At 41.6% G+C, this 27,644-nt stretch overlaps 1 long non-coding RNA gene across 1 annotated transcript; it reads right to left on the bottom strand.

Annotated features, from left to right (window-relative positions):
• Positions 1-223: 223 nt before the first annotated feature.
• LOC127679368 (uncharacterized) lies at positions 224-27,422 on the bottom strand. The gene is made up of 3 exons (XR_007976748.1): positions 27,181-27,422; positions 1,072-1,140; positions 224-350 (listed from the first exon to the last, which is right to left on the bottom strand). It is a non-coding gene; the product is annotated as an uncharacterized LOC127679368 (long non-coding RNA).
• Between the last annotated feature and the right edge of the window lie 222 nt (positions 27,423-27,644).

Here is a 27,644-nt window from a genome sequence, read left to right as displayed (position 1 = left end):
TTCTATTTAAGATAACATTTACTGGTTCTAGAAATAGGATGTTGATGGTTTTTGAAGACCATTATTGAGTTTATCCAAAGTAGTTATAAGATAAGAGTCTAAAAACAAAGTGTGACCCAACTATGGAATCCTTGGTTTTCATCTACACAAGCTTGATTTCTCCTGGGTTCAGGGTCTTGATCTTCAGACCAGAGGACACAAAATGTGTTTCACTAACCTGAAATTGTAAATGTCACCAGGACATTTGGAGATCCTGTGCAAGCAGAGTCACGGGTAATCAATGAGTGGTGAAAACAAGCATGAATGTGCCTAGACTCCAGAAGAATCACTGGGCTTACCATCTGGTTACCCTGTATTAGAAGAGAAAGTGGATGAATAGATTTAGTATGCGTTGTCCAATATAAGCAAGGCTACTGAAACTTCAGACTAATTAGGATGAAAGTCTAAGATGCAAAAATGGCCAAATATCTCAGAGTGAGTGGCTGTATGTTATGAAGGAAGAGGGACACTGGAATCTGTGGTAGAAGAGAGAAAAATAAAAATGCTCTGGAAGGTAATTGAGTCTAACACTTACCACAGATCTCTTGTGGTAAGTGTTAAAAGTTTTGAAGAGCATATCAAACTTCTGCACCATATCCAGTTTCTCCACCCAGTCATATTTTCCAAATCCTTGTCCAGTATCTAGCCTGATAACTCTCTCAATCCACACTTTTTCCAGTCCTATAGATCTAGTTCCAGTCTCACATCCAGTGTCCTGTTCTACTCTGGCCACACTATTTGCTCTGAAAACCTCTAGGCTTCTGCCTCCTCTCCCTACATATCCCTATGGACATAGGCCCCTCCCATGCAACATCTAACCTTTTCTCCTGCTAGAACTACACTCATACTCAGGTGGACAGGTACATCCTGTACACCATTCAAGTTCTCTCTATCTATCTGACTTCATTCCATTCAAACTATTTCCAATGTCTAAATACAACCTGCCTGCACATTCTTTCTTCTGCCCCAACCTACTCTGCCCACATTAGACACAGAACTAACAAGTGTTCTTAGTTCTTTCCAGACACTTACCAGTGTGTTCTTTCCAGAACTTACCAGTCCTATAGAAAAGTTTGGCACTGAGAGTCACCTAGATGAATCCTAGGACACAGAAGTTAAAGGAACAATAAAACATCATCAAAGAATTCAGGGAGCTCAAAGGAGGAATTAGAGAGATCAATGAAACTAAGAAGAGGGAATTTGTCAAGTCAATCTGCTCTGTTTTATTTCTTTGAAAAAAACAAATATTTTATTGATTCTTTGTTGGTTTCACATCATGTACCACAATCCCACTCATCTCCCCATCCCTCCATATTTACCCTCTGCCTTGCAACCTCCTAGCCAAATAAACAAAATAAAACAAAACAAAACAAAAATATACCTCCCTGTGGAAGCTGTGATGTGTCACAGTATGTCCAATAGGATACCCTTTTCTACACATCTTTACTTTCAAATGTTCTTAGCATTGAGTCAGTCCAGTCTAGCCCTGAGAATGTGAGAATGTGAGAGTTGCAACTACTCCTTCCTGGGCAGTACTGAAGAACTGGCCGTGATGGTGTGAACACAGGAGAGACAGCTCTCAGGGCTAGGCTGTACTGTGCTTCACCAGGGCCAGCTCTAGAATTTAATGAGAATAAATGCCCAAGCCATGCCCAAAGCCATGCCACAAGCTGAAGGCTGATGAAAATAACAAAGACAATCCAGGACATGAGAACAGAATTCAATCAAGGTATAGAAACATCAAAGAGGACTCAGGCTGAAATGAAGATGTAATTGAAAACCTAATAACTCAGCTAGAAAGCTCAAAGGTGCACATTACAAGTACAATGAATGAAGAGGAAGACAGAATTTCAGGACCCTGTAGTCTCTGTTCCTGGCATGTGGATCACGATGTGGTCTTTCAGTCTTTCTGTCACCATCCTTCCCCACCACTGAGGGCATCTAGCTCTCTAGAACTATAGGCAATCTCCATATGGATATAGTAGTTACTTTTTTTGTTGATGAGATCAAATACTGTGGCCATATGCAACTTAAGGAAGAATTTATTTTGGCTTACAGTTCCAGAGGGCTTGAGACATGGGAAGAAAGGCAATGACACAAACCCTCTAAGTCCTCAGTGATGTACTTCCTCCAGCAGGGCTCTATGTCCTAAAAGTCCCATAACTTCCCCTAATTGTGCCATGAACTAGCAACAAAGTAGTCACCTATACAAGCCTATGGGGGGCATTTCTCATTCAAACCACCACATTCCACCCCTTGTCCCCAATAGGCTTGTGGCCATCTTATGAACAAAACTCATTTAGCCCAAAGTCAAAGGGCCTCACAGTCTTTAATAGTTTCAGTGCTGTTCTAAACTCCCAAGTCTATAATCCTAGCACTTGAACATAGAGCTCAGACGCGTGGCCATATTTGCTGCCTGCCAGGACAGAAAAGGATCACTAGGTACTGTACCACCCTGAGCTTTAGATTTCATCTTACACCAGTCAGAATGGCTAAGATTAAAAATTCAGGAGACAGCAGGTGTTGGAGAGGGTGTGGAGAAAGAGGAACACTCCTCCACTGCTGGTGGGGTTGCAAATTGGTACAACCACTCTGGAAAGCAGTCTGTCGGTTCCTCCGAAAACTGGGCACCTCGCTTCAAGAAGATCCTGCTATACCACTCCTGGGCATATACCCAGAGGATTCCCCACCATGTAATAAGGATACATGCTCTACTATGTTCATAGCAGCCCTATTTATAATTGCCAGATGCTGGAAAGAACCCAGGTATCCCTCAACAGAAGAGTGGATGCAAAAAAATGTGGTATATATACACAATGGAGTACTATTCTGCCATTAGAAACAATGAATTCATGAAATTCTTAGGCAAATGGATGGAGCTAGAGAACATCATACTAAGTGAGGTAAACCAGACTCAAAAGGTGAATCATGGCATGCACTCACTAATAAGTGGTTATTAACCTAGAAAACTGGAATACCCAAAACATAATCCACACATCAAATGAGGTACAAGAAGAAAGGAGGAGTGGCCCCTGGTTCTGGAAAGACTCAGTGAAACAGTATTCGGCAAAACAAGAACGGGGAAGTGGGAAGGTGTGGGTGGGAGGACAGGGGAAGAGAAGGGGGCTTACAGGACTTTCAGGGAGTGGGGGGGCTAGAAAAGGGGAAATCATTTGAAATGTAAATAAATTATATTGAATAAAAAAAATTAAAAAAAAAAAAGATTTCTGGTGGTGTAAACCACCAGGGGTCTGCCTGCACTCAGGAAGTGAGCACATAGGCGGGTTTGTATGCCAGCCGACCAGGCACAGGGCCTGTGTCCTGCCCAGTGAGCTTCGAAAGGAGAGAAGCCCCGCGGCCATACTCGCTGCCTGCTGGGACAGAAAAGGGTCACTAAGTACTGTATCACCCTGAGCTTTAGATTTCTGGTGGTGCAAACCACCAGGGGTCTGCCTGCACTCAAGAACTGAGCACATAGGCGGTTCATCTGCAAGCCATTCCATCACAGGACCTGTGTCCTATGTGAGAATCAACAGAGGGAGTGACTCCCACCACAGCATCTTCGCTCCATAATAGAGCAGACAGAAAACACCTAGTTGACCTTGACAACCTAAGAATAACATTGCTTGAGGCAAGACTGAGAAGGGCTCCAAAGGCACAAAAGAGGAAGGCAGCATATCAGTAATCTGTGCCAGAAGAAATCCAGTTATCCAGTGTTGCAGAGATAACCTTAAAGATCCACAGTAGGTTGAAGCACCAGCCAGTGACAATAAGACCATCTAACACCCGGGACAACTAGATGGCTAAAGGCAAACATAGGAACATTACTAACAGAAACCAAGGCATCATGGCAGCATCTGAACCCAATTCTCCAACATTAGCAAGTCCTGGATACCCCAACACACCAGAAAAACAAGATTTGTACTAAACAAAGAAAGAATACTTAGAGCAGTAAGATAAAAAGGGCAAGTAACATATAAAGGAAGACCTATCAGAATTACACCAGATTTCTTACCAGAGACCATGAAAGCTAGAAGATCCTGGGCGGAGCTCATGCAGACTCTAAGAGAACACAAATGCCAGCCGAGACTACTATACCCAGCGAAACTCTCAATTACTATAGATGGAGAAACCAAGATATTCTATGACAAAACCAAATTTACACAATATCTTTCTACAAACCCAGCCCTACAAAGGATAATAGGGGGAAAACACCATTACAATGAGGGAAACAATAACCTGGAAAGAGCAGGATATTAAGCTGCTTTCATCAAACACAAAGAAGATAACCACACATGTATAAAATTAAAATCAAAAAGGATAGGAAGCAATAACCACTACTCCTTGATATCTCTTAACATCAATGGACTCAATTCCCCAATAAAAAGACATAGACTAACAGACTGGTTATGTAAACAGGACCCTACATTTTGCTGCATACAGGAAACACACCTCAGTGTCAAAGACAAAAACTACCTTAGAGTAAAAGGCTGGAAGACAATTCTACAAGCAAATGGTCCCAGGAAACAAGCCAGAGTTGCCATTCTAATTTCAGATAAAATTGACTTTCAACCTAATGTCATCAAAAGAGACATGGAAGGTCACTACTTCCTGGTCAAAGGAAAAATACAACAAGAAGAACTCTCAATTCTGAGCATCTATGCCCCAAATATAAGGGCGCTCTCATTCATAAAAGAAATTAGTAAAGCTCAAAGTACACATTGCACCTAAAACAATAATTGTGGGTGACTTCAATACTCCACTCTCACCAATGGACCGATCAGGAAAACAGAAACTAAACAGGGAGACAATGAAACTAATTGAAGCTTTGAACCAATTGGAGTTAACAGATAAATATAAAACTTTTCATCCCAAAGCAAAAGAATATACCTTTTTCTCAGCACCTCATGGTACCTTCTCCAAAATAGATCTTATAGTTGATCACAAGACAGACCACAACAAATATAAGAAGATTGAAATAATCCCATGCCTCCTATCAGATCACTATGGAGTAAAAGTGGTCTTTAGTAACAGTAAAAACAACAGAAAGCACACATACACATGGAAACTGAACAATACTCAACTCAATGATACCTTGGTCAAGGAAGAAATAAAGAAAGAAATCAAAGATTTCTTAGAATTTAATGAAAATGAAGGCACAACATACACAAATCTATGAGACACAATGAAAGCAGTGCTAAGAGGAAAACTCATATCTTTGAGTGCCTCCAAAAAGAAATTCGAGAGAGCATACACTAGAAGATTAATGGAACAACAGAAAGCCCTGGAACAAGAAGAAGCTAATTCACCCGGGAGGAGAAGAAGACAGGAATCATCAAACTCAGGGCTGAAATCAATCAAGTAGAAACCAAGAGAACCATACAAAGAATCAACAAGACCAAAAGCTGGTTCTTTGAAAAAATCAACAAGATAGATAAACCCTTAGCCAGACTAACCAAAAGGCACAGAGAAAGTATCCAAATTAACAAAATTAGAAATGAAAACGGAGATATTACAACAGAAACTGAGGAAATTCAAAAAATCATCAGATCATACTACAAAAACCTGTACTCCACACAACTGGAGAATCTGGAGGAAATGAACATTTTCTTAGACAGATACCAATTACCAAAATTAAACCAGGATCAAACAGACCATCTAAACAGACCCATAACCCCTAAAGAAATAGAAGGGGTCATAGATAGGCTTCTGACCAAAAAAAAAAAGCACAGGACCAGATGGTTACAGTGCAGAATTCTATCAGACCTTCAAAGAAGACTTAACACCAATACTCTTCAAACTATTCCACAAAATAGAAACAGAAGGAACACTACCCAACTCCTTCTTCGAAGCCACTATTACGCTGATACCAAAACCACACAAAGATCCAACTAAGAAAGAGAATTTCAGGCCAATTTCCCTTATGAATATCGATGCAAAAATACTAAATAAAATTCTTGCCCACCAAATCCAAGAACACATCAAAATGATCATCCACCATGATCAAGGCTACCCCGTCTCTCCATATCTTTTCAATATAGTTCTTGAAGTCCTAGCTAGAGCAATTAGACAACCTAAGGAAGTCAAAGGGATACAAATTGGAAAGGAAGAAGTCAAACTATAACTATTTGCAGATGATATGATAGTATACTTAAGTGACCCTAAAAACTCTACTAGAGAACTCCTACAGCTGATAAACAACTTCAGCAAAGTGGCTGGCTACAAAATCAATGCAAGCAAATCAGTAGCCTTTATATATTCAAAGGATAAGCAGACTGAGAAAGAAATTAGGGAAATGACCCCCTTCACAATAGTTACAAACAGCATAAAGTATCTTGGGGTGACTCTAACCAAACAAGTGAAAGATCTATATGACAAGAACTTCAGATCTCTGAAGAAGGAAATCGAAGAAGATCTCAGAAAATGGAAAAATCTTCCATGCTCATGGATTGGCAGGATTAATATAGTTAAAATGGCCATCTTGCCAATGGCAATCTACAGATTCAATGCTATCCCCATAAAAATCCCAACCAGGTTCTTCATAGAGCTAGAAAGAACAATTCTCAAATTCATCTGGAATAACAAAAAAACCCAGGATAGCTAAAACTATTCTCAACAGTAAAAGAACTTCAGGGGGATTCAGTATCCCAGACTTCAAACTCTACTACAGAGCAATAGTGATAAAAACTGCATGGTATTGGTACAATATCAGGCAAGCGGATCAATGGAATAGGATTGAAGACCCAGAAATGAACCAACACACCTATGGTCACTTGGTCTTCGACAAAGGAGCTGAAAGCATCCAGTGGAAAAAAGATAGTCTTTTCAACAAATGGTGCTGGTTCAATTGGCGGTCAGCATGCAGAAGAATGTGCATCGATCCATTCTTATCTCCTTGTACCAAGCTCAACTCCAAATGGATCAAGGACCTCCACATAAAGCCTGACACACTGAAACTAATAGAAAAGAAACTGGGGAAGACCCTGGAGGACATGGGCACAGGGGAAAAGTTCCTGAATAGAACACCAATAGCTTATGCTCTAAGATCAAGAATTGACAAATGGGACCTCATAAAACTACAAAGTTTCTGTAAGGCAAAGGACACCGTCAAAAGGACAAAACGTCAACCAACAGACTGGCAAAGGATCTTCACCAACCCTAAATCCGACAGAGGGCTAGTATCTAATATATACAAAGAACTCAAGAAAGTAGAACCCAGAGAACCAAATAACCCCATTAAAAAGTGGGGTACGAAGCTAAACAAAGAATTTTCACATGAAGAACTTCAGAGAGCCGAGAAACACCTTAAGAAATGTTCAACATCATTAATCATTAGGGAAATGCAAATCAAAACAACCCTGAGATTTCACCTCACACCAGTCAGAATGGCTAAGATCAAAAACTCAGGAGACAGCAGGTGTTGGTGAGGATGTGGAGAAAGAGGAACACTCCTCCACTGCTGGTGGGATTGCAAGATGGTGCAATCACTTTGGAAATCAGTCTGGCGGTTCCTCAGAAAACTGGGCATGACACTTCCTGAGGACCCTGTTATACCACTCCTAGGCATATATCCAGAGGATTCTTCAGCATGCAATAAGGATACATGCTCCACTATGTTCATAGCAGCCCTATCTGTAGTAGCCAGAAGCTGGAAAGAACCTAGGTGTCCTTCAACGGAGGAATGGATACAAAAAATGTGGTATATTTACACAATGGAGTACTATTCAGCCATTAGAAACAATGAATTCATGAAATACTCAGATAAATGGATGGAGCTGGAGAACATCATACTAAGTGAGGTAACCCAGTCTCAAAAGATCAATCATGGTATGCACTCACTGATAAGTGGATATTAGCCTAGAAACTTTGAATACCCAGGACATAATCCACAAATTAAATGATGTCCAAAAAGAATGGAGGAGTGGCCCCTGGTTCTGGAAAGACTCAGTGCAAGAGTATAGGGGAATTCCAAAACAGGGAAGTGGGAAGGGGTGGATGGAGAACAGGGGGACGGAAGAGGGCTAATGGGACTTGTGGGGAGTGGGGACCCAGAAAAGGGGAAATCATTTGAAATGTAAATAAAAAATATATCAATTTAAAAAAAAAGAAAAGAAAATAGAGATCAGCCTTGGCTGCATATTGAACTCCAGGTAATCTTCAGCTATGAATTAAGGCTTTGTCTCATAAAAGAAAAAAATAAAACAGAACACAAACATCAGGGTGACATGATTTCTTAGAGTATTTATTGTATGTAGACACCATCCTGAACATTTCATATATGTGATATGAGTTTATTTACAGCTTGTAGTAATCCTAGGAAGTAAGTTATAAGAAGTGATGAGATATGGATTTAGAGTTGATCCTGAACCAAGGTAACAGGGGTTCAACATGACTTCCACACCTCCAACCATGCTGCCTACCTGCAGTGTGGATAGTATTGGTGAGGATGGTGAGGACTTGGTAAATTAGGTAACTAATCTGCTGCATTTGCAGTTGATGGTCCTTCTACCAACATGTTGATAGCTGAGAAAATGCTGACATGAAAGGGCACTTGGATACTGAGGCTACCCAAGTTAAATCAACTAGAAGTGGCCTTTTTTATCCATTTGTTCTATGGCAGTATATGTAATAGATTAACTTTGGTGTCCCTGTCACCATTCCATGCCACCAGCTAAATTGATAAGCAGGTGGTTGCTAGAGGAATTTTTCTCAGCACCAACTTTTGCATTCCTGAGATGTGAGCTTCACCAGGCCAAACATCCAGATGGTTATTTTCCAAGAAGGCCAAGAAGCAAGGTACAGCATGGCTGGCTCTGTCCCCAACTTTCCTGCTTCCGAGACTGACCCTTGTGAGACATGATCAGCATCAAAGCCTACAGGGATGGGCAGGGACGGCCTGAAGGCTCTGCACTGGCCAGGCCCCATCAAAGGCTCTTGCCAGGCTCTGCTCTGCTCTGAGCCTGCACAGATCAAAGGCCTCTGTGCAGAAGTTGGGTTTCTGGACAGCTCCAGTTCTGATCATCAATTGTCACTTTGGCAGTGACAGCAGAGAGTCCAACATGACAAGACTGCCACAGCCAAAGCTCCCACGGAAGACATCAGAGCATCAACTCTAAAGGGCAGGAAGCCACTGAAGGCCCCTGTGGGCCTTGACCCCTGGTGGGAAGGGAGAAAAGAACTAGAGAGGCCTGAGAGGAAAATGTTTGGAGCAAGATCACTAGAGTAAAGTTGCTGTGAGGGTGGGGGTAGGGAGGAGAACCTGGACCCTGGCATTGATATTCCTGCCATTGAGCCAGAACTGACTGCTTCATTGTGGCTGGGAAGCACAGCTGGAAAGCTCACAAACATTCATTGTCTCACATGTATGTACATGTGGTCATAAACTCAAATGCACATACCTGGTCATATATGTGGATATATGTGATTATGACCACATCCCTGTCATACAAATTCTCATGCAGACATACTATCTATACACATATTTTCCCTTACAGTCATCATACTTACCTATATACATGTACGTGCACATGTATATATAACCTACTATACACCTCGCCATGAACACATACATAATTATGCACACATACCAGATTCTTTGCTAATTGTAAGGTCTTAGATTGGGAGTCTACCTGGGGTACTGAAGATGATGGACCCTTTGGGCAAAAGATTTATGCAGAGAATTCTTAATGTCACAAACAGGTAGCCTAGAGAGGCTTCCAAAGAGATGTTTAAGATGTATAAGGTTTTGGAGACAGGGGGCTGTCATTGGCATATAATTAATAAGTAGTCCACAGGATGTTCTTATAGTCAGGTTGTCTGTGATTTCTGAGTAATGGGGGAAGAGAGAAAATTTGGTTAATGTGTCTAGCATATGGGATGTGTCACCTATACCCACTCCTCCATCCCCATTACTGCTTGGTGAATTTCTTTCTGGATGTATATACACTAAGCATATATTCTGTAGCAGCTTCTGCCATCTTTTAGCATTTTCCACCTTCAGCATTCTCCTTGAAGCAAAGATTCGTGATTCAACAATAGTTTCTAAGTGCAGAAATTGCCTGTAATCCACATCTAATGTCAGCCATTCTCTAAGTTCTCTGTAGAAAAATATAACTGTGATGTCCAAAACTATATCAAACAGGATTTATGTCAGCTCTTGGAAGGGGCGTTCTGCCAATAGCAGCTATAAAACTCTCAGCACCTTAGACTCCTGTTCATTGAGGGATATCTGGTTTCCAGAAATTTCAACCAACAGAAATAGCTTTACCTCAGAAAATAGTTACATATTCTGAGTCAATAAAGATTTTTATTTTTTAAAGCCTAATGGCCTAGCTATGATAATCAATCAGAGGTATTGATTATAATTGGGAAGTTGAAAACACTTTAAAAAGTGATTAATATTAGAATTCCATTCAGTTTAAGATTTAACTAATGAATTTAACTAAGAACCTTTTATAATTGAATTCACGTCTTGGTCAAGCACCTCCTGATTCATGATCAAAATAACATGACTGAGAAAGTGAGCAAAAAAATTCTAAAAACTAGCTCAGGGTCTCCTCCCTGAAACCCATTCCTAGAGAAACAAAGTGAGCATTTGCAGAGGGTAGTGGCATATGCCATCAAGTGTACCATCAGAGCCTGGGCTGTTGCAAGCCATGGTAGCTGACAGGTTAAGTAAGAACCTGTTTAGGAGGCAGTCCTCCCCTGTGGTGAGGTCCCCTCCCTGGGGCAGATGTTTATAATAGCAGGCTAATGTGACTATACAAAGGTCTTGCTCTCTTGGCCCCACTGGACAGTAATAAAAGATTGTCCCAACTCCAGATTCCTGCAGAATCAGCTGAGGCTTCTGTACTGATCACTTTAGAGTTCAACTGAGGGCCCCCAATAATCCTCCTGAACCCACAGTTTTTAAATACAGAAATTGGCTCCAGCCGAAGTGGCCTGCTGTAGCAGCATCTCTCATCAACATGCTGCCATCAGACATGGCAGTGGCTCCTTATTTACCTTTCCAATCCTAATATAGCATCAGCCAGTGTATTCATGGCATATCCCAGATCTCCGTGTCTCTCCCCAACTCCGTGGCTACCACTCAGTAGGAACTACATTGCCACCTGGTCCATCACCAACAGTCTCCAACTTGGTAACCAGGTTTGGCTCTGGATCTCCACATTCTATGTTCTGCACAGTAATGAAGGCAAGCTTACCAAAAAAATAAGTTATCCACGATGTTTCTTTGCTCAGAATCTTTGGGATATTAAAAAAAGAATCCCAAGTTATGTGTCTGCTGCTATGGGGCCTGGTATCCCCTTGCTCTGTGATGTCATCTCTTGCCTCCTCCTGTCCCTCCTCTTTCTCCTTCTCCTTCCTAATTTATCACCCATTCTGTTCCAATCTCTCTCTTGTGGTTCCTTGAACACAAAGGATATGCTCCAGGCTCAGGTAATTGTCTCTCTTCATGGATACTTGGGGACTGTTCTTCTGTCATATTTGACTCTTTTCCAAACCTTACTTTACCTGAGAGGTCTTCCTCAGCTTTTTTATTGCTGTCATTTCTTCATAGCAACTGTCACCACCTATGATAGCATATACAAACATACACTAACTTCCTATTTATATCTACCCAATGTGACTGCATGTGCATCTGACTGCTGGTGTTACAACTCTGCTGCAACTAGTTATAGACAAACACAGAAAGAAACAAGGAAGAGCAGTTTAAAAATTAACAGAGCTTGGAGACTTTGGCAGAATCCAAGAGAACTTTCCCAGAATAGATGGTGTGTGTGTGTGTGTGTGTGTGTGTGTGTGTGTGTGTGTGTGTGTGTGTGTGTGTGTATTTTAGCAGGTGTTCTCTGAATGGGAAAAAAAAAGTTCCCAATATTCTCAAGCACATACATACTTGGTTCCCAAGCAGTGGTGGGGTTAGGGTGGTAAGGCCTTCATGGAAGAACTATGCCACTGTGGGTGGGCTTTAAGATGAAAAGCCTCTCACCATTTTCCCATTTGAAATTTCCAAATTCAAGATGCAAGCTCTCAGATTTGTTTCTGCCACCATGCCTGCTGCTTGCTGCCGTGCTGACCCCACCATCATGGACTCTAACACTCTAGAACCATAAACCCAAATAAATCCTTTCTTCCATAAGTTGCCTTGTTTTGTTGTTTTGTCACAATAGAAAGGTAACTGATCCAAAAGTACATCTCTAAGATAGATCTGCACCCTGCCCTCCTAAGCTAAGCTGAGGCTAGGGGCTGAGATAGAGTGACAGTTCTCAAGGTTAGTTATGAGATGCTTATGAGTCCTACTTCTCCTCGTCTGCTTGGGCCAACATAAGAAAAACTCTCTTCTAACCCACCACAAAGGGAACAGGAAGATTAGTTATAGTGGCTTGGGACATCTGGCCATAAGGTTTCAGAGCCACTGAATCTACTACAGAGTATAGAAGGTCCCCCAAAGTATAGAGTCTGCCAGGTGTGTGTCCAGTCTTTTGACACTGTGACCCAACATTGTCATTTACAAAGTTTCTGCTCAAGAAACATGCATTGAATTAACTGCATTCAAAAGGATTTAAAAAAGAGAATTCCATAATGTTTTGAGTGAGTTTACAGTTTTGTGTTAACCAAATGTATAGTTCTCCATGGACACTCCTGCATGCTAGGTTGAACACACTTTAATATTTAGAAAGTCCAAAAGCCATAAGATGATCTGTAGAAACCAATAAACTGAGGCTGGCTAGTTTACGATTACATCACACCCACTTCCTCCTTTCCTCAGCTGTTAGCCCATCGACCCAATCCCATAACTTGATGTCATGTAGCCCTCCATACATAGAGCTCTGATGCTACCATGAGGAGGAGGAATAAGAAGAGCCCCCTTGTTATTCTTTGGATCAAAAATATATCCCTAGAGGTTCATGTTTGAATGCTGGAACTTGAGGCCCTATTTGAAGCCTTTAGGAGGTAGGTCCTAGCTGGTGGTGATAGTCACAGGTCACTAGGGTCCAGATTTCTGGTTTCCAGTCTAGCTTTCTCTGCTCCTGGTCTATGCCTTGTGATTAGATACTGCCACATGTTTCAGCTTCTGCAGACAGAGGGCCTCTTCCAGCATGCTTTCCCTGCCATAAAGAATTAAAATCCCTCTAACACTGTAAGCCAGGATTGATCTTTCCTCTATTCTGTTTCTTTTAGGTGTTGTGTTACAGCAGTAATGGTAATGTGCCCTGAACCAAGATTATATTCCTTTCAACAATGGGCTTCTCAAGTTCCCAAAAGACAAACTGGTGGGTTGAGAAATCACACTGGCTCCCTAAAACCACTCCGACAGGGTATTAACTGATCCATCTGTCTCAACTTCCAGTAGTTTACCCAAAGGAATACAGGGAGCTCTCTAGAGTATGGATATGACAATTAGTAAGAATTCAGGTTTTTCAAATGTGCAGAGGTGAATTTCCAACCCTCAATCATCCATATGCCGACTATGTGGCTTCATTGTGAACTCTATGAGTGTCTTTGTCCTTGCTCTGTTTGAAATGGAACACCCCCATGGTTACCTTACCAGGTGCTGCTGGGACCCAGTGGGATGACACAGGCCCTGGCCCAGGTGAAAAATCCTTTTAATTGTCCACTGCCCCTTGCTTCTTCCTTGGCTTCATGGATAGAGTTCTTTCCACCCAAATCAGAACTAGAAACTTCCTCCTAGCAGTACATGTTCTGAGGCCTGAGCTGATATGTCTCCTGTGCCCTCTCAGAGGAGTTTAACTGTTTCCCAATACCATGTTTCAGTTCTCCAAGCTCAGCCCAGTCATAGCATCCATCACATGTAAGCTGATGGTCATGTCCATGTTCTTCTAAGCCAAAGAGCTACTGCTTAGCCCCTGGGTCCCCTTCCAACCTTGAGTTCCATGAACCCTGAGGGGACTCAAAGAATAAATAGAGGCTCTTCTTATAGGAAGTGGGTCAGGGAAGTGTCAGAGTTCAAGCTGGGGGAGAGATGGGATTGCAGTTCTTCCCACAGTTGCAGTGAGTGTCTTCTACCTTGATTCCTAAGCCCTCAGCAGCATGGCATCCTAGAAGGCTGGGGGACAGGCCTTCCACGTCATCTTTCATCTTAGTTCATGGTGTTTGTCCCTTTGATCCTTGAGCAGATCAAACAAAGCTCACTAATCAATGGCTTCCTTCTTGCCTTTCAGAGCAGATCATCAAACAGCCAGCATCTTTCCTGTTTCCAGCCCGCATCTCTCCCTGTTTCCATTTTTTCCTCTCTCTCGGATTCAGATACAGCCAATTGCTCTGAGGTCTAGCCGCTGGGCCACCTATCACCCCTGCTTACATATAAGTGTGATTGTCTGCTTAATTTATTTAATTCTCATTAGTATAGATACCTTCAAGACTCACTCGAAGATATATGATGGTTAATTGCCTCTTACCTATGCCCTTAGCAAGTGGATTCAGATCTGTACTAGTATTCCCTGTACTAGTAATTCCAGATTAGTCTAGGAAGCACATGGTCATGAAAGAAATAGAGGAAAGACAAGTAGGGCAGCCTAGCAAAGACAATTCATTTTGAGTATCTTTTTCAATATTTTTAAATGAAATATTTCCACTACTATGTACTTCACTTCGTAGTACTACACTACTATGTACTATGCATGTGGATCTGGTAAGCTAATAAATATCAGACATCAGGAGAAAGTGTAGTATTATAAGTACATACAAGTCTTCTTTTGCTACACTGTGGATTGTGTAAATATTCTAGTTACTTCTCTGTTGCTGTTGTAAACACCATGATCCAAAGCAACTTAGGGGAAGAAGGGGTTATCTTATGCTTTTAGGTCACAGTTCATCACTCAGGAAAGTCAGGGCTGGAATCCACGCAAGAGTAGAGGCAGAAACCACAGATGAAAGTGCCTTTCCGATTCCCTACCTGCACTGTCCAAAGATCAGTGTAGTTGTACAACCCAGGTATAATCCAAGTACAATCACTGCCCAGGGAATGGCGCCACCCACATGGGCTGGGCCCTTAAACCTCAATCAACAATCAAAGCAACACACAGACAACTCTTCAGGCTGATCTGGGCAACTCCTCAATTGAGATTCCCTCTTCTCAGATGATTCTTGATTGTGTCTTGGAGATAATTAGAATTAACCATGACAGTACAGAAAAACCCATTGTTTACTGAGTACTGCAACTTAGCAACATTTGTTGCTCTGTTGGTTATTTCCCTCCTTGATTATGGGGCTGATAAGGAATTATGATTAAATTAAGCTATATATTTCTAACATGGTAAAAACAAATTATAAAAATGGAAGTGCAACATCTATTGATAGTATATTACTTTTGTCCCCTCTTAAGGTAAAAAAAAAATAAAAAATAAAAAATGCAAGTGGAACCATTGTAGTTTGAACATTTAAGTCCTTATTATCTTTTTACACTGTAACAAAGGCTAGACTGTGGAAGATCTGACTGGACTTCCTGGTTTCCCCAGGACTGAAGCTAGGTATTTGTTAGGATGCAACTAAGATCACACTTGGGAATCTTTGTCATGGGCTGAATTCAGTGCTTCTTCAAAACTCATCTTTTTAGGTCCTAAGCCCCAATCCCACAGAATGTAGATATATTTGGAGATGGGATATTTTATAAAGAGTAAGCCCAAATTGTCATCAGGGTAGACCCTAACCCACTCTTTATAAGAGGAAAATTTTGGATATAAAAATAGACACTGAGCCAGGCAGTGGTGGCACACACCTTTAATCCTAGCATTTGGGAGGCAGAGGCAGGAGGATCTCTGTGACTTTGAGGCTAGCCTAGTGTATAGGGAGAGTTCCTGGAGAGCCAGGGATACAGGGGAAAACCCTGTCTTGAAAAACCAAAAGAAAAAAAAAAGACATTGGAAACAGAAAAAGGACCATGTGTGACAGCCACACACAAGCCACAGAGGCTTCAGCAGACACCCACTCTGCCCACACCTGCATTGTGTACTTCCAGGCTCCACGATAAGAAGAACTTAATTGGAATCCAGAACAGCCTGGGCTGCAACGCTACATCTCCAGGTCCTGCAAGACACAAGAGGGGCATCCTGGAGGCCGGCTGGGAGGAGTCAGTGTGCTCTGGTGAGTCCAGCAGGCCCCGGCGGGAGCCTTCAGGTGTCTGCTTTGGGATCTGAACAGCCTGGGCCACAGCACCCTGTCTCCAGGCAGTGTAGGAGGTCAGCTATGCACCAGAGGCCACCTGGGAGGAGGCAGCTTGTACTGGTGAGTCCAGCATTGACAAGACCAACTAACACCAGTGAGAACTAGATGGCAAAAGGCAAAAACAGGAACGTCACTAACAGAAATCAAGGCAATATGGCAGCATCTGAACCCAATTCTCCTTTTTCAGCATATCCTGGATACCCCATCACACCAGTAAAACAAGGTTTGGATTTAAAATCACTGGTCATGATGCTGGTACAGGAACACATGAAGGACATACTTAAAGAAATTCAGGAGAAAATGGATCAAAAGTTAGAAGCCCTTACAAGGGAAACACAAAAATCATTGAAAGAAATCCAGGAGAATACAAAAGCCAATAAGGAGGAAACGGAAAAATCACTTAAAGAAATACAGGAGAACTTTGGTCAACAGGCTGAGGTCATGAAAGAGGAAACACAAAAAGCTCTTAAAGAATTACAGGAAAGCACAAGCAAGCAAGTGAAGGAGCTAAGCAAAACCATCCAGGATCTAAAATCAGAAGTAGAAACAACTAAGAAAACTCAAAGTGAGACAACTTTGGAGATAGAAAACCTTGGGAAGAAATCAGGGGACATAGATGCAAATATCAACAACAGAATACAAGAGATAGAAGAAAGAATCTCAGATGCTGAAGATACCATAGAAACCATGGACTCAACAATTAAAGAAAATGCAAAATGCAAAAAGCTTGTAACCCAAAATATCCAGAAAATCCAGGACACAATGAAAAGACCAAACCTAAGGATTATAGGCATAAATGAGAGTGAAAATTTACAACTTAAAGGGTCAGCAAATATCTTCAATAAAATTATGGAAGAAAACTTCCCTAACCTAAAGAGAGAGATGCCCATGAATATACAAGAAGCCTACAGAACTCCAAACAGACTGGACCAGAACAGAAATACCTCCCATCACATAATAATCAAAACACAAAATGTACTAAACAAAGAAAGAATATTAAAGGCGTAAGGGGAAAAGGCCAAGTAACATATAAAGGAAGACCTATCAGAATCACAGCAGACTTTTCACCTGAGACTATGAAAGCTAGAAGATCCTGGGCAGATCTCATGCAGACTCTAAGAGAACACAAATGCCAGCCAAAACTACTATACCCAGCAAAACTCTCAATCACCATAGATGGAGAAACTAAGATATTCCATGACAAAACCAAGTTTACCCAATATCTATCCACAAACCCAGCCCTACAAAGGATAATAGGAGGAAAACACCAATACAAGGAGGGAAACTTCACCCTGGAAAAAGCAAGATAGTAACCTTCTCTCATCAAACCCAAAAGAAGTTAACCAATCAAATTTTAAAAATAACATCGAAAATGACAGGAAGTAACAATCACTATTCCTTAATATCTCTTAACATCAATGGACTCAATGCCCCAATAAAAAGACATAGACTAACTGACTGGATACGTAAACAGGACCCTACATTTTGCTGCATACAGGAAACACACCTCAGGGTCAAAGACAAACACTACCTTAGAGTAAAAGGCTGGAAGACAATTTTACAAGCAAATGGTCTCAGGAAACAAGCTGGAGTAGCCATTCTAATATCAGATAAAATTGACTTTCAACCCAAAGTCATCAAAAGAAACTCTGAGGGACACTTCTTGCTGGTCAAAGGAAAAATACAACAAGAAGAACTCTCAATCCTAAACATCTATGCTCCAAATGCAAGGGCACCCTCATTCATAAAAGAAACTTTACTAAACCTTAAAGCACACATTGCACCTAACACAATAATTGTGGATGACTTCAATACTGCACTTTCCTCAACAGACTGATCAGGAAAACAGAAACTGAACAGGGACACAATGAAACTAATTGAAGCTTTGGACCAATTAGATTTAACAGATATATATAGAACATTCCATCCTAAAGCAAAAGAATATACCTTTTTCTCAGCACCACATGGTACCTTCTCCAAAATCGACCATATAATTGGTCACAAGACAGACCTCAACAAATATAAGAAGATCGAACTAATCCCATGCCTCCTATCAGATCACTATGGAGTAAAAGTGGTCTTCAATAGCAACAAAAACAACAGAAAACCCACATACAAGTGGAAACTGAACAATATTCTACTCAATGATACCTTGGTCAAGGAAGAAATAAAAAAGAAATTAAAGACTTTTTAGAACGAAATGAAAATGAAGACACAACATACCCAAATCTATGGGACACAATGAAAGCAGTGCTAAGCGGAAAACTCATAGTCCTGAGTGCCTCCAAAAAAGAAAATGGAGAAAGCATACACTACCAGCTTAATGACACACCTGAAAGCCCTGGAACAAAAAGAAGCTATTTCTCCCAGGAGGAGTAGAAGGCAGGAAATCGTCAAACTCAGGGCCGAAGTCAATCAAGTAGAAACAAAGAGAACCATACAAAGAATCAACAAAATCAGGAGCTGGTTCTTTGAGAAAATCAACAAGATAGATAATCCCTTAGCCAGACTAACCAAAGGGCACAGAGACAGTATCCAGATTAACAAACTTAGAAATAAAAAGGGAGATATAACAACAGAAACTGAAGAAATTCAAAAAATCATTAGATCCTACTACAAGAGCCTATACTCAACACAACTGGAGAACCTGGAGGAAATGGACAGTTTCCTAGACAGATATCTGACACCAAAACTAAATCAGGATCAAATCGATCAACTAAACAGTCCCATAACACCAGAAGAAATAAAAAGGGTCATAGAAAGTCTCCCAACCAAAAAAGCACGGGACCAGATGGCTTCAGTGCAGAATTCTATCAGACCTTCATAGAAGACCTAACACCAATACTCTTCAAACTATTCCACAAAATAGAAACAGAAGGAACTCTACCCAACTCGTTCTATGAAGCCACAATTATGCTGATACCAAAACCACACAAAGATCCAACAAAGAAAGAGAACTTCAGGCCAATTTCTCTTATGAATATTGATGCAAAAATACTTAATAAAATTCTTGCCAACTGAATCCAAGAACACATCAAAACGATCATCCACCATGATCAAGTAGGCTTCATCCCAGGGATGCAGGGATGGTTCCATATAAGGAAATCCATCAATGCTATCCACTACATAAACAAACTCAAAGAAAAAAACCATATGATCATCTCATTAGATGCAGAAAAAGCATTTGAAAAAATTCAGCATCCTTTCATGCTAAAAGTCTTGGAAAGAACAGGAATTCAAGGCCCATACCTAAACATCGTTAAAGCAATATACAGCAAACCAGTAGCCAACATCAAACTAAACAGAGAGAAACTTGAAGCAATCCCACTAAAATCAGGGACTAGGCAAGGCTGTCCTCTCTCTCCATATCTTTTCAATATAGTACTTGAAGTTCTAGCTAGAGCAATTAGACAACATAAGGAGGTCAAGGGGATACAAATTGGAAAGGAAGAAGTCAAATTATCACTATTTGCAGATGACATGATAGTCTACTTAAGTGACCTGAAAACCTCCACCAGAGAACTCCTACAGCTGATAAACAACTTCAGCAAAGTGGCTGGTTATAAAATCAACTCAAGCAAATCAGTTGCCTTCCTATACTCAAAGGATAAGCAGGCTGAGAAAGAAGTTAGGGAAATGACACCCTTCACAATAGCCACAAACAATATAAAGTATCTTGGTGTGACTCTAACCAAACAAGTGAAAGATCTATACGACAAGAACTTCAGGTCTCTGAAGAAGGAAATCAAAGAAGACCTCAGAAAATGGAAAAATCTGCCATGCTCGTGGATCGGCAGGATTAATATAGTTAAAATGGCCATCTTGCCAAAAGCGATCTACAGATTCAATGCAATCCCCATCAAAATCCCAACTCAGTTCTTCATAGAGTTAGAAAAAGCAATTCTCAAATTCATCTGGAATAACAAAAAAACCAGGATAGCTAAAACTATTCTCAACAACAAAAGAAATTCTGGGGGAATCAGTATCCCTGACTTCAAGCAATACTACAGAGCAATAGTATTAAAAACTGCATGGTATTGGCACAGTGACAGACAAGTGGACCAATGGAATAGAATTGAAGATCCAGAAATGAACCCACACACCTGCGGTCACTTGATCTTTGACAAAGGAGCCAAAAATATCCAGTGGAAAAAAGATAGCCTTTTCAAGAAATGGTGCTGGTTCAATTGGAGGCCAGCATGCAGAAGAATGTGAATTGATCCATTCTTATCTCCATGCACTAAACTTCACTCCAAGTGGATCAAGGACCTCCATGTAAAACCAGACACACTGAAACTAATAGAAAAGAAACTGGGGAAGACCCTTGAGGACATGGGCACAAGGGAAAAGTTCCTGAACAGATCACCAATAGCTTATGCTCTAAGATATAGAATTGACAAATGGGACCTCATAAAATTACAAAGTTTCTGTAAGGCAAAGGACACTGTTAAAAGGACAAAATGGCAACCATCAAATTGGGAAAGGATATTCACCAACCCCACATCTGATAGAGGGCTAATATCCAATATATACAAGGAACTCAAGAAGTGAGACCCCAGGGAACCAAATAATCCTATTAAAAATGGGATACAGATCTAAACAAAGAATTTTCACCTGAAGAAATTCGAATGGCTGAGAAGCACCTTAAGAAGTGCTCAACATCATTAGTCATTAGGGAAATGCAAATCAAAACAACCCTGAGATTTCACCTTACACCAGTCGGAATGGCTAAGGTCAAAAACTCAGGAGACAGCAGGTGTTGGCAAGGATGTGGAGAAAGAGGAACACTCCTCCACTGCTGTTGGGGCTGTAAGATGGTACAACCACTTTGGAAATCAGTCTGGCAGTTCCTCAGAAAACTGGACATGACACTTCCAGAGGACCCTGCTATACCTCTCTTGGGCAAATACCCAAAGGATTCCCTGGCATGCAATAAAGACACATGCTCTATTATGTTCATAGCAGCCTTATTTATAATAGCCAGAAGCTGGAAAGAACCCAGATGCCCCTCAAAGGAAGAATGGATACAGAAAATGTGGTATATTTACACACTGGAATACTACTCAGCAATTAGAAACAATGAATTCACAAAATTTTTAGGCAAATGGTTTGATCTGGAAAATATCATCCTAAGTGAGGTAACCCAATCACAAAAGATTACACATGGAATGCAATCTCTGATAAGTGGATATTAATTAGCCCAGAAGCCCTGAATACCCAAGGCACAAATCGCATAACAAATGACTCCCATGAAGAAGAATGGAGAAGGTCCTGATCCTGGAAAGGATTGATCTAGCATTGGAGGAGAATATAAGGACAGAGGAAAAAAAGGAGGGAGGTGATTGGAGAATGGATGGAGAGAAGAAGGCTTATGGGACATATTGAGAGGGGGGAATCCAGAAAGGGGAAATCATTTGGAATGTAAACAAAGACTATAGAAAATACAAATATATATAAAAAAAAAAAGAAGAAGAACTTAATTTATGTTCTTTGGGGTACTTTGTTACTGTTGCTCTGGGAGCCTCAGCAGATTAATATAGTACCCTTGAAAGCGAGGAGCAATAGTAAAAGCTAATGGTTTTAGGGCAGTAAACTGACATACATTAGATCTTGTTACTCTTCACAGTAAGTCTGCATAGGGGCAACATCATTTATCCTCACTTTACAAAGAACCGCCTAAGGCAGAGCAAGGCAGAGCAGGCTGCTACAAAGTCATAGCTAGTAAGGAGCAGAAGAGTGGCTTCATTCTGTGTGCACCAGAGAGCAAAGCCCAAGGCAGGAGTTGCAGTTCTGACACTTTGGAAGAACAAGCCAGCGCCATGAGGAACCTCCCAGCAGGTGCTGAGGATGAGATAAAGTGAAAGGTGAGGCAGGGGGATTGAAGGCTCTGAATGTATCTGACCAGAGAGAAGCTGAACCTCCCTGAACCTCTGTGGCCAAGCTACATACAGTTTTATGTATCATCTGCAAGGAGAGACCACTGCTTAGAGCAGTTACCAAAGCTAAGAAGGGGAGGGGACTTGGGGAAAATGACTCTCTTTTTCTCCCTGATTCTGGATCACTCCATAGGAAACAAAAAACCCCTGCATTCCCAAATTTCCAGATGTACCTCTAATTTGTTTGGGGCTAAAAAGATAAGAATAGGGCTGGGGACAATCTTGCACAGCAATTTCTTTACTAATTGGACCATGTACACAGCCCTGTTCTTGCTATTTATTTAAACTCCCCTAAAACATGTTAGAGTTGTGCCTGGGCTGATCTGAATTCAGATCCTTAGCACGAAGGCCTAACATGATGATGCGATGGTGTGGTGTGTGCCAGTAGTAACATTAGCACTAGGTTGGGAAAGGGACTGAGTGAAGACAAACAGATTTATGAAACTCATTGGCCATCCAGCCTTGCCAAATCAGTGGGCTCCAGGTTCAATGAGAGACACTGTTTCCAAAGGTATACACACAAGTACATGTGCATACACCCACACACCAAAGGATTGTGAGCAATCACATAATACAGAATTTTCATCTTGAAGCCCTAAACTCTAAGGTGACAATATTTGGTTTGGTTGGTAGGGAGGTTGAACAAGTACACTAATGTTAGTATTCTTGAGCAAAACCTCAACTTCCCAACCTTTCTTTCTGGGAGGACATAGCAAGAAAGTAACCATCTGCAGGCTAACAAGAACCTTCACCAGAAACTGAATCAGGAGATGCTTGAGCAATATATTTCTGTTGTTTATGTATCACTCCATATAAAGTGATTTGTTAGAGCAGCCCAGATAGACTAAGCAAGCTTACTAATAGAAGGACCCAGATACCATGTATCTATTTAGAAGTGACACCTAAGGAAATTTGACTGATAAATGGCCTATTTACACCCCTCTCTATTGTCAACCATATCATGCTTTTGACTTGAGAAGCCACGTCAGAATATAGGATTTTTTTAGGATCCTGCTCTATGGAGTTGAGTGTAGTGAGTAGGGTAGACCCTACTTCCTGTTCCCAGCCTACAAGATCTGCTCTTGTTACTCCCACCCCTATTTGGGTCCTATACCATGAATAGCCTTACAAGTTTACATCTGGGAACCAAGTTCTGTTCCCAGTCTCACAGCCACCCCGGGGTCACATTTTAGACTCAGGATAACTCAATGATTTGAAGGCTATTTTTAGGAGTAGAGGCCAGAAGGGGCCCCCAAAGCAGTCTGGAGGTTATTTTCTATGGGAAATGTGGTACCCACATACACATAGTGTGACCTACAAGGAGAAGATGAGGGTGCTAGGTTCATAAATCATGCTAATAGTGCTTCTCATATTCCTCACTGCAATGGAAATGGTATGGGTACACTGGAATAGAAATACAACAAGCGGGTAGAGAGCCATGATGCTCCTTTCTGAGATAAGAGTAAATCATATCCTATGGCATGGCATTCTATCAAAATGTAGAGAGTTGTATAAGACAGAGAGAGAGAGCGAGTGAGATAGAGAAAGAGAGAATAAATATACTTAAGGCATCCAAGAAGGGTAAGAATTCCAAGTCAAACCCAACAGGGTTTGAACCTGCGCTATCTGGTTCCCTAGTCTATTCTTATTAGTACTTTATAGTGTTTAGGGGGCACAGCTAAAGTAGGAACAGCCAAGAACACTTGAATGAACAGCGGCAGCATTCGAAGTATCTCTCAAGAATCTGACGTCGGTGATCCTCTTGCCTTTTTGAACACATACTCAGTTCTTAGGGCAGGGCCTTGCCTTCTTGCAAAGCTATCACAGAAAGGCTCCAGGCTCATTAAAGAAAGATAAGCACTCATGAAGGAAAGGCTCCCCGTGTAGGTCATATTCATGGACTACCACTGGATTATGCCATAGAATATGCCGAGACTTGGAGAGGGAAGTAGCTAGTTTGAGGTGCCTGTGGTCAAGATTTGAATTCTAGTATAATCTTACTCCATATTCCCAGTGTATTTTAATTGTGTAATACTGAAGTTACCCATAGTGCCACTAAATGATATCCACTCATTTGCAAAGGCATTTGTTAGGAGCATTTCTTGACATCCATTGATTAGCTTGCCAGGAGAGAGATATGGACCAGATTAGCCTCTGCTAGAGTTCTTACAGAACAAGGGGAGGGGTGGACAGATAAAGTGTAGGACTACCAGGTAAGTGGCACCAAGACTCAAGGCTTTAAGAAACAGAGGGAGCACCCAGACATGAGTTGCCAGAAGTCATTACCCTAGACCCTAAGGGTGAACAGGAAGTAGCAGGCAACAGGGAGATATCCTCTCCAAAGAAGAGAGATGGGAATCAGAGCTCAGACAGGGGTGATCCCAGAACAGCCTGGAGCCTCCAGAAATTGGAGTGTGCTGGAGTTTTGAACATGCAGTTGTCAAGCTTAGTGAAGCCCAGATGGAGATGAGCAAAACCTCTGAATGACTTCAAGGCAGGAAATGGCCAGATCATAGACAGGCTGTATCATGAATGACTATCTTTCAATGGCTTCTATCCTCCCTCCTCTCCCTAACCCTGACTGTGAATTCCTGCTGAATCCTGTTTCATTTATTTCTAGCTTCTGCCTTGTGTGGGGCCTGACATTCACGTGCTAAATGAGTGAGTGTGTGAATGTATGAATGAATGAGTAAATGAATGGAGTCAATAATTAAACTATTGCTACATGGTTTCCTCCTGATGATTTAGCTACATTCTTTGTACTGTGCTGTTTCTGATTTTAGTGGAGGACTGAATGTGGGCTCTGCACACAGGCCTTGAGGCGATAAGTCTATGTGTGTGTTGTGTGTGTGTGTGTTTTACATCAGCCAAACCAAATAAACACATGGCAGAACCCCAGGCCTGGGGCTCCTCCACTTGGCACATTCAGCTGGCACGTGGCAACCCCTCCTTAGTCTCCCTTAGCACCTCCCTCTGAGTCTGAGGCTTGGCTGGGGATTTGATAGCATCACCCCCTCTCCCCCCCCAAACAACTCCAGCAGTAGCAGCAGGACTCCAAGCACTTGCAGAGCTATTCCCTTTAATTAGAGAAACTACTTCTGTTTGGAAACTCTTTGGAATACTGGTTGGCAGAGTGGAAGGCAATGAGGACCCCATGGGCAGGGCTGTAAGCACACTTCCTGCCAGGACAGGACAGTCATCTGACACCCTCACAGTTTCTTGCTCCACTTCACCCCTTCCAGTTGTACCTGCTGCCCACTTCCTTAAAATTTCCTTTGCAAAGAAAGTCCCAAACTTGGGACTTTCTTTCCAGAGATGTCTCATCAACTCTTCAAAAAGACCCAACTAACCATCAACACCATCAGTATTCAGCTCCCTAGGTCAAATGATGATATCTTCCTGAATCTTCCCAAACAGCCAGGGATAGACCTCAGTCCACATTCAGAAACAGGACTGAAGCTAGACACCTTCTTATACTAAACTATTCAGTTTTTCTATTATATGGGGCTACATAAGGTCCATTTTCAGGCAAGTATGTGATGTGCTTTGAGCACATTGTCCCTGTAGCTCATATACCTCTTTCTCCCCCACCCCCATTAGTGCCCTCTGATTTTAAGTCCATTTTTATCTACTTTCATGTCTTAAAGACATATGACATTATGTATTCCTGACATCTAGAACCCATAATGAGAACAAACATATATTTCTCTTTCTTAGACTGACCTGATTCACTTAATAGACTATCTCCAGAGAAGGGAGAGATAGCTCAGCACATCTGAGCACTTTCCTACCCATCTACAGGACCTGAGTTCAGTTCCCAGTGCCTAAATGGGTGGTTTACAACTGACTGTAATAGCAGCACCTCGTGATCTAGAGGGCTCTAATGCCCTCTTCAGGCCTCAGCTGCACAACATTGCATATACACACAAACACATACACACAATTTTTGTTAAACTATAAGACTATGCCCAGTTGTATGCACCCATTTTCCTGTGACAAAACTTCCTTCTTTACAGATGAAAAAAAAAACACATTCCATTGACCATATTTTCTTTATCATTCCTCTGTGTTTGGACACCTACACTGGATCTATGACTTCACTATTGTGACTGGGACTGCATTAAGCACTGATCAGCAAAGGTCTCTGTGATGTGCTGACCTGTATCCTTTGGGTAAATACTCTGGGAGGCATAGCTGGTCATGTGGTGGTTCTATTTTTAGTTTTATGAGGAATCTCCATACTGATTTCCATAGGGGCTGAACTTGTTTACATTCATCCCAGCCATGAGTTCTCTTTCAGTCTTGTCTTTCTTGGCCGCCAACAGTGAGACTCAGTAGGCACTGTCTGTTGTAATACCCTGTGAGCTACTGAGCCATATTCTCCCTTCAGGCTCCTCTGCTGAGCTTCTCCAGGTTTTGCAGGGGTCTGGAGTTATGCGGCGGCCCCCTGCTGGTCTCCTTCTGGCCAATCTGTTCTGTCTCTAACTCCTTCCTCTGTCCAGTCACCACATTAATCTTCCTTAATTCCTGATTTGATCCAGCATTTCCTAATCTAAGGAAGCACTTAACCAAATCTAAGGCAAGTACTTTCAGCCGTGCCTACGGAAGACAGTGTTGTTTCTCAATCAACATATGTTCATAGTGATTCGGATCCTGTAGTAGTTTATGTGGTCACCAAGAATGAAGACTACATTTTAAAGCCTCTTTGCAGTCAGGTGTGGCCATTTGACAGAGTTTCCATCATTAATGTTTTCCTGTACTGGAATATACAACATGAAGTAACATTCTTTTATTATTTTTTTGTATATATTCTTTATTTACATTTCAAATGTTAACCTCTTTCTCAGTTTCCCCCTCCCTGAGAGCCCCTATCCCATCCTCCCTCCCCTACTTCTATGAGGGAGTTCCTCCACCCAACCAACTCCCACCTCCGTAGCCTCTATTCCCTTGCACTGGGGCTCCACAGGACCAAGAACCTCTCCTCCCATTGATGCCTGACAAGGCAGAATAAAGAACATACCTTTTGTCATCCTTTCTTCCTTCCTGCAGGGTGGAATGCAGATATGATGGCTGGAACTACAGTCATCATCCTGAGCAACAGACCATGCTCATCTTTCCTTCCAAAATCTCTCCTGAGAAAGGAAGATGCTTCTGTTCTGATTAACCAGACATCTGCTGTTTGAAGGTTTCTCTGATGCCCCAGACAATCCCAGCTGTAATGAATTATCACAGTGGTGCTCTGGGCTTCTCATATACACGAGGCACCAGGAGACAGGTAAGCAGACTCGATTGTGATGCCTGCAGGAAGCTGGAGACTGGGATGGATTTGCTTATTTTATCATTCTTGTTGATTGAGTCATTCATGCCATTTAACAAGTATTTCCAAACTCCATCCTGTACCAGGCACTCTCAGGTACTGAGAAGGCCAGCACAGATTGGACTTCATCCATTCTCACGGGGGATGCAGGTCTGGGTAGAGAAGAC

Source organism: Apodemus sylvaticus, chromosome 1, assembly GCF_947179515.1.
Source record: "Apodemus sylvaticus chromosome 1, mApoSyl1.1, whole genome shotgun sequence".
In the NCBI taxonomy this organism is placed as follows: domain Eukaryota; kingdom Metazoa; phylum Chordata; class Mammalia; order Rodentia; family Muridae; genus Apodemus; species Apodemus sylvaticus.
The sequence above is the reverse complement of the archived record's forward strand: the minus strand, read 5'-3'. Positions and strand labels throughout refer to the sequence as shown.